This window comes from Macrotis lagotis, chromosome 7 (genome assembly GCF_037893015.1).
Source record: "Macrotis lagotis isolate mMagLag1 chromosome 7, bilby.v1.9.chrom.fasta, whole genome shotgun sequence".
Lineage (NCBI taxonomy): Eukaryota > Metazoa > Chordata > Mammalia > Peramelemorphia > Peramelidae > Macrotis > Macrotis lagotis.
In genome coordinates this window covers 61,143,853-61,155,132 of record NC_133664.1, presented here as the reverse complement: position 1 = coordinate 61,155,132, position 11,280 = coordinate 61,143,853, and positions in this window count along the sequence as shown.

The following is an 11,280-nucleotide window of genomic DNA, read 5'->3' as shown; positions in this document are numbered from 1 at the left end:
CACGTCTAGCGGGCCCGCGGAGCTGGGAGGGGACGGGGCGGGGGGGGGGGGGCGGAAAGGGGGCTGGGCCGGGGCCCGGCCGGGGACAGGGGAGCCTTGGGGGCTCCCTCCCCCTCGGGTGGGGCTGTGTGTCCTCCGGGACCCCGCGGCGGGGGGCGGCCAGCGTTGGGGCTGGGGAAGCAGCCCGGCCCCGGGCCCGGCTCCCCCGCCCCGGGCCCGGCTCCCCCGCCCCGGGCCCGGCTCCCCGGCCCCGGGCCCGGCTCCCCCGCCCCGGGCCTCCGGCTCAGGCCGCCCCGGGCCCGGCTCCCCCGCCCCGGGCCCGGCTCCCCGGCCCCGGGCCCGGCTCCCCCGCCCCGGGCCCGGCTCCCCGGCCCCGGGCCCGGCTCCCCCGCCCCGGGCCCGGCTCCCCCGCCCCGGGCCCGGCTCCCCCGCCCCGGGCCCGGCTCCCCCCGCCCCGGGCCCGGCTCCCCCATCCCGGGCCTCCGGCTCAGGCCGCCCTCCTGGGGCGGAGAAAGACCTTGAGCGTGGCACTTCCGAAGGCGGCCGCCGGAAAGCCCCGGGCCGCCCCGGGGAAAGCGCCGGCATGGAGGCTCCCCGGGGGCAGGTGCTGCCCGGGCCCGGGAAACTCCGAGCCGGGCCCCGAGGGGTGCTCCCGGAGTGCCGGGCGGGCGGAAGGCCGGGGCCCAGGAGGCGGCCCAGCAGCGGGCCCGGAGGCCGGCCCAGGGCCTCCCGCGGCCCGGCCTCCCTTCACCTGACTCCCGCTCCTCCCCGCCCCCAAACAGCCGGCCCAAAGAAGGGGAGAACTGGGGGGCCCAGGAGTGGCAGGCGGGGGGCGGAGAGCCGGGGCTGGGTGCTGGGGGGAGGCGAGAGGGGCACTTCTCTGGGAGGCGCCCCACACTCTTCCTCCCGGGGACACAGCCCGGGCCTTCAAGTCTGCGGCCGGGGCGGGGGGGGGGGGGGGGGGATCGCGGTCCACTGGGGAAAGGAAAAGAGAGCACGCGAGTGCTCTTCAGTGCGCATGTGCGGATCTTAAATATTTAATTTTTTTTTGGACGTGCCTTGCTACGGTGAGCCCCAAGTGAAAACTTGATTACTTTGTGAAGAATAATCGATTACCTCCTCCGTCTCCCGGTGAACTCTCCCAAGTGCAAAGCGAAAGCTTCTGAGCTTTCTAAACTGTATCCTCTGAAATAGCCAAAGAACATCAGGGACCAAAGACTCCTCGCCTTTCCTCCCCACCCCGGTCAGTTGTAGTTATTTCCTCACTCTTTCCTCCGCGAAATAGGCAAGGTTCAGGTATTTCAAAAGGTAAACCAAGGTGTAGAACACACGCAAGTTTCTCTCTCTCTCTCTCTCTCTCTCTCTCTCTCAGCAGAAGTAATGCCGGTAAAACCTAATTGCTGTAACATCTCCAAAATATGATCTCCTTCCTCCATTATTCTCATTTCTAGAGACTACAGAAGAAGCGATTAAAGAAAAATTATAGAATTATAATTATAGAATTATAGAATTGCTCCTATACCTCCACAATTCTATAATTGGAATTCAATTTTTAAAGTGTTACTTCATTCCAAAACCAACCCCCATTGATACTACAAAAGAGTAAAGTCATGTAATCTCTTTTGGGGACTACACACACACACACACATACACACATATGTATGTGTATGAATATGCATATATAATATATAAATAGATATGAAGAAAAGACTGATAACCACATGACACAAAGGTTTTCAGAGGTCATCATGAAGACTGACTTCACAGATTTTGCCTTGCTCTTGTAGAAAGAAAGGATTATAGGTCTAGAAGTTACTTACCAAAGGAATGAATGCATTGCTCAGGTTAGATAGTAGCTTAAGATGAGAAGCCAAGTTTAAAGGTCTGTTAAGATGTGTTTTCATATGGAATTCCCTGAAATGTATTTTCTTAATAGCAAGAAACATTTCTTTTTACTATAAATCCTATACAAATTGACTAATAAGTATATTCTTGTGCTTTAGGAGTATAGTGTAATAGCAGTAGGCAAAACTGACCTATTTTCAGTTCAGAGAACCTCATTGTATTCATCTGACTTAATTACTAAGCAAAATATGAATAACTGGCAAGGCAGCTTAGAAGAAATAGTACCAGCCTATGGAAATTAAGAGTAAATTACTTGTTCTTATTAGAGGATTTCTTACAAATCTGTTTTAGAACACCAAGTTCAGGCTTCAGTGAATAGATAATGTCAGTTGCTTTCACAGTTTCAGAGTTTTCAATGCCCTTCTTCAATCATGATTTTGAAAGTTTGCCTAAATTTAATCTCAGTAGTAAGGGAGACCTCATCAAAGCCTCAACATCTCTAAAAGTCAACTAAAGTCAAATAAATGCTAAATCAGGGAGAAGAGATGGTTAAGCTGGTGACATCATCTCTTTAGAAAACCATGGGAGTAATCAAACCAGATTGAGAAGGGGAACCCTTGTTAAAGAAAAATATTTTGGGAAAATTGTCAAGCTGCTAGTTACCACCTAGAAGCAGCTGGTAAACACATTTTCCCAAGCTTACTCTTAGTTCTTCAGTTACCTTAGAAAACACACACTGTGATGAATCATGTTAAAAGAAAAACATGCCTCATCAGCTAATTACTCTCAGTGTAAGTTAGCCTGACTCATTAATGACCAAAATGCTTTCTCAGCATCACCAAACTTGATTGGAAAAATTTATTCAGGCATATTTTGAAAATCTGTTGTCTAAATATATTTTGGAGAAGGGTATAATGAGATTGGGCTTGAAGGACAGATTTTTTTTTAAAATTATAGTATGAACCTAGAGAAAGGTAACTGATTCTAATAAAAGTTGAGGGAATAAAAATTCACCTAAGGATATGAAGTAGTTGTCAGACTTACTACCTTACTTTTTGAGTCCTCAAAATAGAGTAGAAAATCTGCAGCCTTAGGGCTTTAGATTTAAAAAAAACTGTAGAGTTTAAAATAAAACAAAGAAATCAACCATCATTCAAGTCAATGGTAATAATTCACATGAATTTGGGCATACTTTGATCTTATTCTTCAATTCATTGAAAGACAGATAATCTTTTAAACTGTCACAAGCAAGTTGTGGAAAATTTTTCTTTCTCTTAATCTCTTTCTTTCCAAAAAGGAGGGGGAAAACTTTTTTTTGCTTTAGCTTTTCTTTTAATGTTATCCATAGGGTATACAATGCAACAACAAGGTTAATATCCCTTTAAGAGAAAGCCAATAATAACTTTCTTCTTTGAAATAAATTGTGCCTTATTTTCTGAGCTTGACTTTTTATAAGAATCACTGTTGATTTGGGTGCATCACCACCTATGACAGAGCCACAATGGTCAATCTTAACCTGTTTTAAAGATTCATTACATTTTTTAAAAAAGATCTTTAAGATGTATCATGCAACTCTTAGGTGACTGATTTGCAACTTCCTACACTAAGGACCAGACTTCTGTTAATTAAACTTCAAGTCAGTTTGCTTCATAGCTCTGTTTTATAGAAATCTAAAAATTAACCTTAAAATTTCGAATCACTGACCAGGGTAATTTAACTATTTGTTAGCCTATTTTGTGAGAAAAAAAAAAAACCCAGTAACTTTTCTAAGTTGATATTTCTGTAACATTTATTTCTCTACTTAGAATTCTGAAAGCATCTGTCATCTGTCAGATATGCTTCAGTTACACTGAACATAGACACCGAGTTTAAATGTAAACTCATGGTAATTATGTATGGAGTAAGATGCTTGTAGTGGTTGGTATTCGGGGAGAAATGATTTAGCCCAGGTTACACAAGGCCTTGTAGATCTCAAAGCACCAGATTGTTGAATATTTAAAATCATTTTTGTCAGATTGCACTTATTGCCATTTTGTAGAATCTGCAGTTGTAGAAAGAACTGTGGAACTGGAGCAAGGGGAAAACTGAGTTCTAATCCAACCTCTGACATTTATCATGGGACCTTATGTCAGCCTCAGTTTCTTCATTCTGTAAAATGAAGATAATAATATCCGTGAGCCTATCTCAGATTGGTTTCCAGGGACAAATGAAATAATGCTTATAAAATGCTTTAGAAGCATCCTATCTCTATATGAATTTCTATTATCATTGGTCATTACTTTAAATGAGCAGAAAACAATCTATAAAAGGGCATTAATCATGTGTTCATAGAACATTGTATTATTTCTGATGAAATACATTCACAGTGATTGTTAAACCGTATAGAAACATTGAGTGAAGATTATCTAGCAATGCAGCTTACTTTCTATGACACCCTGATAACAGTTTCATTGATTTCCAGGTAGCATAAATGTCATAATGATTTCTAAAAACCCACAGAATTTGGGTATGATCATATGATCATAACTTAAATTTTTCTAAAATTAATGATAACACTTCACAGCCATCTGGCACAGGGACAAAGATGAAACCTTTGTCCTTTAAATGACTCAAGGCATCATAGGGTAGAGAAAAGGCAGTAAGCTTCCTAAGTGTAAACGTCAATCATTGTACTCCAGACGTGATCTCTTGGTTCGGGGCTCAGTATGAATGAGATTCGTCAAAAATCAACCTGACTGAGACAAAAACAAGTTCTGCTGGTGATACTGGCGATAGAGTGCCCTTCTCTTTTTTAGGTAAAATGTGTCTATGAGGCAGGAAGAAAAAAGGGACGGAGGGAGTGAAGATGGGTGTGAGAGAGACGAAGGAAAGAGAAGGAAGGAAGGAAGGAAGGAAGGAAGGAAGGAAGGAAGGAAGGAAGGAAGGAAGGAAGGAAGGAAGGAAGGAAGGAAAGAGGGTGGGTGGAGGAAGGGAGGAGGGAAGGAAAGATGGAAAAGGAAGGAAGGAAGGAAAGGGAGGGGAGAGAAAGACGGTATGTGAGTGCAATCCCTTTGTCACCAAACCAAGATTAAGCCCAAACTCCCCAGCGCAGACACATCGCTCTGCCTTTGTCTGTGCCTCAAGAAGAGGGAGATGGTGTTTTGACTTCGCCGTCCTCCTTATGTCGAGGACCCAGATCTCCGCTCTCTACAGCCGGAATTAAAAAGGACACTGGGTTGATGAGTAGTAGCAAGGGCAAAGAGCCCTGGGAGTGGCGATGCCTAGGTGCCCCTCTCCCGGCCCCGGCAGCCCCTTCTCCTGGCGCACCCCGCTCCGCAGCTGTAACAGCTCCTCGCCGGCTCCTTTGTCTGCCTCTTTGCTTAGACTAGCCCAGCTCTGGGGCTGCGTTTTGCGCGGAGCTGAGGGTGCGAGGGTGGAGCAGCAGGGGACGAGGAGATGGCCGTGGCCAGGAGGCCTGGGAGCCTGGGACCCGGAGGTGTTGCGAGAGGAGGCGGCAGTCGCCGCTGCCCGGGCTGCCAATCGCCGTCGCGTGGTTGCTATTGGCAACGAATCAGCAGAGGAGCCCGCAAGCCTTCAGCACCTAGCGTGAAGGTGGCCGCGCGGGGCCGGCGGTCTGCGCGTCCGCGGCTGCGGCCTTCTCGGCCACTCGGCGGGTCCCGGGAGAGGCGGCCGCGACCCCCACCGGGGCCTGGGGCGCCAGGGCGAGACGGTGGCCAGGCTTTGGGGTGTGGGCGCGCCGCAGGCGTCAAATAATGGATGGGGGCGGCCTCTGCAACATGGCCGCAGGAGGGGTCTGGGGTCCCCAGAACGACCAAGCTCCTCCAGGTTTCGCCGCTCCGACTGTAGGGCTGAGATTCTATCGCCCTCATCACCCTGCACTGGGACCTTTTGAAGCCTCGGCTCTCCCCACTTCCATCCTGACCCGCCCCCCTGGCTCTGCCATGCTGCCCACCCCTTCTTCACTATTTAGCGATTTCGATGGAAACCTCTCAGAGAAGAAAGGTAAGGAAGCCCAGAATAGGCGAGGAGAGTCCCCCTGGCGCAAAACCGGCCGAAGATCTCCAGAATCCGGGCTGCAGTGAATGAAAGCCCTCCAAGCAGCGAGCTCTGGCCCTGACGGCTTCTTCACTAGCCCTCTCAATCGGCCCCAAACCCCCGTCCTTTGCATACATTGCTTTTTTTCACGAATGTGGGATAGAATGGTGATGGGGAGACTTAAGAGCTGACTGGACTACAATGTGGGAGCAGTAAACAGAGTCAATGGAATATTTCTTGGAAAGATAACAGACTCAGTAATGGAAACGAAGTGTTGGCAGCAACCACGAGAGGTCAATTCTGGAGTTTCCAGCAGAGGAAAAGCTAAAACCCACCACGGTGGTGGTGTGTGCTGCCAGTTATGGTCCGAGCCGTGTCCTTCTAGGGAACGGAGCCACAAGAGAACATGCTCACCCAACAGGGACCTACGTGGACCGTTAGTTTTAGCATCAGAACTATTGAGACCGGAGGAAAAAACTCTACTGCCGACCCTAGCCGGGAGTTAGAAAGCAGGCAAAGGTGGGCGGCGCCGGAAGACAAAGGAGCCCCCGGGGGCTGAATATTAATTATGGTGAACCAGAAGAGAGTTGAAGGAAAATCTGTTTGTTTTTTTAAACAGCGTTTTTAAAAATAGAGAATCATGCGTCGGTGCGTGAGGTGTGACGTTCAGCAGAGTGGTTCAGAGCTGCCGAACCGTCAGCCACCAAATGGCGGCTTCTCTAGCCGGCGCCGGAGAAGAAGGAACGAGCAGCCTTTGATTCTTGGCCGTCTCTAGGCCGCTTTCTCCTTGTCCTCCGTCTCCCTCCGGTCTTTCTGACTCTTCCGAGATAGGGGTGGGTTGGGGGGGGGGGTGATGTGCTGCGCCTGGGAATCTGGTAACCTCAAGTCTGGCCTCGTCGTCTAGTCTGGACGTGAACTTGACCGTGTGCATTTGGAAGCTGCCTCTCCCTCGCTGTTCCGTCGGTATCCAGAACAAAGGGAAGCCCATGGCCTCTAGAATTCGTGAGGTGGAGTGTTAACCCAAGAGGCAAAGGAGAATACAGGAGGAAGAGACACGCCCAGAGAGCTACAATCATCTTAATTTCCAGGTGCCAGTTTGACTTTGCCCAGCGGACAGATCCAAGAGTTGTCTTCCCCAGATGTAAATTTCCGACTGTTTAAACACGCCCCTCCCTGCACACCCTTCTCTCACTCGTGGGTACCACGAGAATCCGGCTTCTGTATCCCTCCTCCTTCCCACCCCAGCCGCCGGCACCCACCTCACCGCAGATAAATAAATACCTAAGGATCCCAACGGCAACCAAAAGGAGTTAAGGTCCAAACGATGGACTCTTGGGGAGGGGGAGTAGAAGAGAGGGTTTGGAGAGACGCGGACCGGTGGATGGCGGTGCTGGGAAAGGGGCACAGGATGGGCTGTGGCAGCTGTCCAGCGACCTCATCTCACTGTTGAACTTCTCCAGACTCTCCGTTCTGCTCCTGAGGGAAAGGGCTCCCGAGGAGCTCCGACGTGATGCCACGGGAAAGTGGGTCCCTGCGGAGGAGGTGGGCCCCCGGGGGCCGGTGCAGACCTCGCTCCTCCCCAGACGCTGGGCCCTTCCAGAGCTTGCCTTTCCTGCTGCCCCAACCCTGGCGCTTTAGGGGTCAGGAAGGAGAGGCCCGCCAGCCCCGAGGGCTTGTTGAACCAGGCTTTTGGGGAAAGGGGCCTCGCAGGGCAGCCGTCTCTTCTTGGCCTCCCCCTCGACGTGAGGGGCGCCCCCGGGCCGGGTGCGGGTGAGCTCCAGGTGGAAGCGCTTCACCCGGGAGACCCCGGGGCCTCGAGGCCGCGGCCGGCCCCAGGGCCGGCTCGGCTTTGCCGCCTTCCAGCGCCAGATGCAGCCTTGCCCACTCCCTTTCGAATTTGGCGGGTCCCGAATCGGAAGTTCCGAAGGCTAGCGGGGAGTAGAGCAGCGCAGGCGCAAGATGGCCTCTCCTGCTGCCTCCTCCTGCGCTTCCCAGGCTCGGGGTGCTCGCAGTCCCCCCAGCCTGGACCTGGCCAGGGAGAGCCCCGCGAAGCCGGAGCGCAGAGGCCCGCGAAGCCGGAGCGCAAAGCCCGCGAAGCCGGAGCGCAGAGCCCCGCGCCTGGCCCGGGCCGGCCGGCGGCTCGAGCGCTGCGGGCCAGCTCCAGTTTGACAGGCAGAGGCCGGAGGGGCAAGGGCCAAGGGGGGCTGCCTCGGCTCCAAGGGGTCCTTCCTAGCCCAGGAGCCGGGCGCTGGCCGCCGCCAGGACTTGCCCTGCCCAGGTCCACGCCGCCCCTGCCCCTGGCCCCCAGGAGCCTGGTCTGCCCCCGGGCTCCCCCCCCCAGACTCTGGACCCCCACAGGCAGCCCCTCCTCGTCGTCCCCGGCCACACCTTCCTCTGTCCTCCCAGTCCGGCTGATGTGTTTCCCCAACTTTGCAGAGCGGACGGATGTCTGAATCCCGCTCCCGGACCCGCTTTTTGGGAGATCTGGCAAAGACAGAGCCCGGCTCCAGTTTGCCTTTGGTCCGCTAAGCCTTCTAGGTTCCAGACTGCAGGTACTCCCTATCTCCACGCAGCTTTTCACCAGGCTAGGGGTTCAAGGCTTCCTGGTGCCCAACTTTACAAGGAAAAACGATACATGCGAGCAGCCTTCCTTTGCAGAGTAGACAGCCTGGATTGTTTCAGGAATGATGATCAAAACGTGGAATCTTGATAGTCTTCTCGGAGTCAGTGGGATCAAGAAGGCACTTGAGGCTTGAGCATTCTTTGCTGATAGAAACTTCTCTGGGATAGAGGGAAAGTGCCTAGAAGAGAAATTAAGATGGGGAAAAGGGAAGGGCAGGTGGGAGTCCTTGGAGGAGGGCGAAGGGAGATTCTCCAATCGCATTTCAACCTCTTCCTAAAACTCCCCAAGTTCTTCTTTGCCACTCAGAGATAGTTGGGTTTCCTTAATCTGCAGTGATTTTTGAGGACACGAGGAAGACAGAAAATAGGGATACTCTTGAAAATGTTCACGAAAGAAAGGAAATTTGGTACAAGTAAAATAAAAGGAAATCCGTTCCAAGAACCAAAAGTAGAAGAAAAAACGTTAAAATATTAGCAACGGAAACAGGAAACACTCAACTGAGTGAACCTTTTCTGAGAATTTCATCTTCAAAAACTGGGCACTTATTAAGTATTTGCATGGACCATGAGTCATTGTCCGCTTAAAATGTCCCTTTGCATCTTCCCAGAATGTCCTTCACCCGGAGAAAATGGAGATCACATAGATTCTTTGTAAAGAATCCCGTCTTTCTAACTCAGAATTATAGTGGTATCTATAGTGGTAAAGTTCGGAACTGCAATAGTTTATTTTCTCAGAATAATTCAGATACGTTTTAGAACTGGTATGGATTGTAGAGATCATCTCATCCAAACTCCTCAGGTGAGAAACTGAGGCAGAGTTTTAAAAGTCTTGTTTAAGGTGATACAACTAGTTAGTGGGAAAGTTTGAACTAGAATCCAAGGCTCAAGTCTCTTGATGTAGATACGCTTTACACTTTACCTCGATTCATCTAAGCGTTTCTGTTTGTTTAAGGGAGTGATGAGGAAAATGCTGGAAAATCACGATCCTAAGAAAAGATTTCTTTCTGAAAATGTCCAAGTCTTTGACAGGAAAAGTCTCTTTTAAAAGTATTTTCTACCCCCAAACCACCCTTAACAACCCAAACTAGGGAGCAAGGTAATGTAGTTTCTTGGAACTAATGAGCCAAAAGTGAAGTCCATGCCTACAGATTCAGTGGAAGGGAAGAGATGTACTAGTGAATTGCTTATTCTTCAAATATATGAAGAAGAGAACTGCCCTCTGATAACTAAAGCTCAAATTCCCCCCCTTGGCTACATATTGAGATAGGTTCCAAAAACAGAAGTATTCTCTGAAATGATTACGGTGATCCAATTTAAAGATCAAGCTTTTTCAGATCCCCAGTATACCAGTGGCAACTTCCATGGAGGCTTTCATACAGGAATGGTTCGAAGACATCAAAAACCTTTTTCTGGCCTATACCAGAAAATGGCAAACATTGATACGTATTGAAAATTGTAACAGATGTATCAAAACTCCAAGCATTGGGGAAGAGGGTTCCATATTTCAGTGAACCTATGTTTGCCTCTTGTTCTTTTTTGGTTGTTTTTTGGTTTTGGTTTTGGTTTTTTCATTCAGAAACTCTTACTTTTTCAAGCGTTCACATGAACCCAAACTTAGAATGGAAGTTCTGATAAATCAATGCACTTTTTCCCCCACACTGTTCAATGTTTGTAGTAATATATATATATATATATAAAACATCCTTCTAAAGGGCTATACCAGTGTATAACTGATTTTAGTCTGTTTACAAATCAACTCATTTCTTCATAAACTTTTCTGTGAGGTAAATATAAATAGGCTTCTTCTACCCAATATTTTAATCAACATTTTGCTTTGTGGTATGAAATTACCAGAATATTTTCAGAAGAAAAACTCCAGCTTTTCAGCCAACTTTTCAGGGACCTTCTATTTTGGTCTGCCATGATCTCCATGTGAAATTAGCATCATCTTTGATGTGGATCTCCACGGGGCTTTTTTTTTGTTTTGTTTTGAACTAGTTTATCAAAAGTTTTACATCACAATAGTCATAACCAGAATCCAGTGGTTTTTGAGGAGGCCAAGTCATCGGGATTTTATCCCCATTTTATTAAGTAACTTTGAGAATGCAGTGTTCAGGTGAAATAACCCTTTGAAATTTCAGCAAACTTCATGATTCAATGGCAACTAAGCATATATTTTGGAGAGAAGGGGGAATATGTTTACTCCACACCATTCTTGTTATCTACATATATGGTATGGATATTAATATTAGTAAAGTTAAGAGTTTGAAATTTCTAAACTGCATAATTACTAACATAATTAAGGCATAATTTGAAGTTTGGGGTTCTACTTTGTCTCTTATATTAATTCATATTTACAGACACCAAATGAAGTTGTGTCAAGACATGTAATTTACTGGCACTGTTTGGACTCTTGAAAAAAAATATATATATAGTATGTATTTTGTTTCTCTGATAGTATTAATACCCAAAACATAGGAAAACAAAAGAATTCTTTTCCTTAGTTGTTAGAGTTAAACCAGAAAGTCGTGAGTGTAGATAGAGACAAGTTGCCCTTATCAGAATTGGAGAAAAATGTTCATCTTAACTCAAGAATTTTATGTGGAAGAGACTCATACCTTGTGTGGAAAAAGTAAAGGAATTAATTTTTTAAAAATTATACTGTTTGTAGATATGGCTTTTCAAGATATAAATGCATTCTACTTCTTCTTTTTAATCACTTCTCATCCCTTGCAAAGTATCCAGAAAAGCAACCAGTTTGTTCCCTTTTTAAATTAT